Below are 902 nucleotides of genomic sequence, written 5' to 3' on the forward strand. Positions count from 1 at the left end.
TTTATGTGCATTGGTGTTTGCCTGCATGTGTGTCTGTGTAAGGATATCTTGGAATTACAGACAGTTGTGAGCTACCATGTGGTTGCTGGGAAATAAATCAGGATCTCTGGAAGAGCAGCCAGTACCCTTAACCGCTGAGCCATCCCTCCTACCTCGTGTTCCCTTTTCTTTGCTTTCTAAGTGCCATGATATAAACTATTCTTTGCCAGCTCCTCCTGACAATGATGGACTGATACCTCAAAAACAAAGTCTTTCCTTCTTTGTTTTGTCAGACATTTTGGACCTAGTGACAATACAGAAATCACCGTTTCCAATTCCAATCCTGGCACTGGAGAAAGATTTGCCTGGTCCACTAGCTGCTGAATGTGATACCTAATGCCAGTTCACCTTACTGGCTGGGAATTAGTCACCCATTGGCAATGTCAGACCAGCCCATTTCTAGTTCAGTGACAGGCTTTCTCCTGCTGAAGGACTATCTTCCATCACTTGGGGCAATGGATGGCGAATTCCCCTTACAAAGAGCTGGTATGATATGTCCAGGAGAAATGGCAACTCTAGGACAGAGGATAAGGCTTGCTTGGCCCATCTTCTATCATTTTGTAATGTTTATTCTTCCTCCAAAAGGGACTTTGTTAAACCAGGTTGCTTTCACTCCATTTAGAGCACATTCCTTAAGCTGTACTTACTTCCCAACCCACCTTAAAGGACATTAACCCTCCTCATCTGAAAGAGTGGGTGTCTGTGCTTTGAGTAATCTCTGGACAATGTAGCTGATAGAATTTTTTTTAAAAAACTGGGACTACTTGTGCTAGAGTATAGCAATGGATACAGAGAAACATCTCTATCTATTATTTCTCTCTCCTCAAGACAGAACCGTGTAGATAGTGGAAATTTAAATGTTC

This window comes from Rattus rattus, chromosome 12 (genome assembly GCF_011064425.1).
Source record: "Rattus rattus isolate New Zealand chromosome 12, Rrattus_CSIRO_v1, whole genome shotgun sequence".
NCBI classification, from domain to species: domain Eukaryota; kingdom Metazoa; phylum Chordata; class Mammalia; order Rodentia; family Muridae; genus Rattus; species Rattus rattus.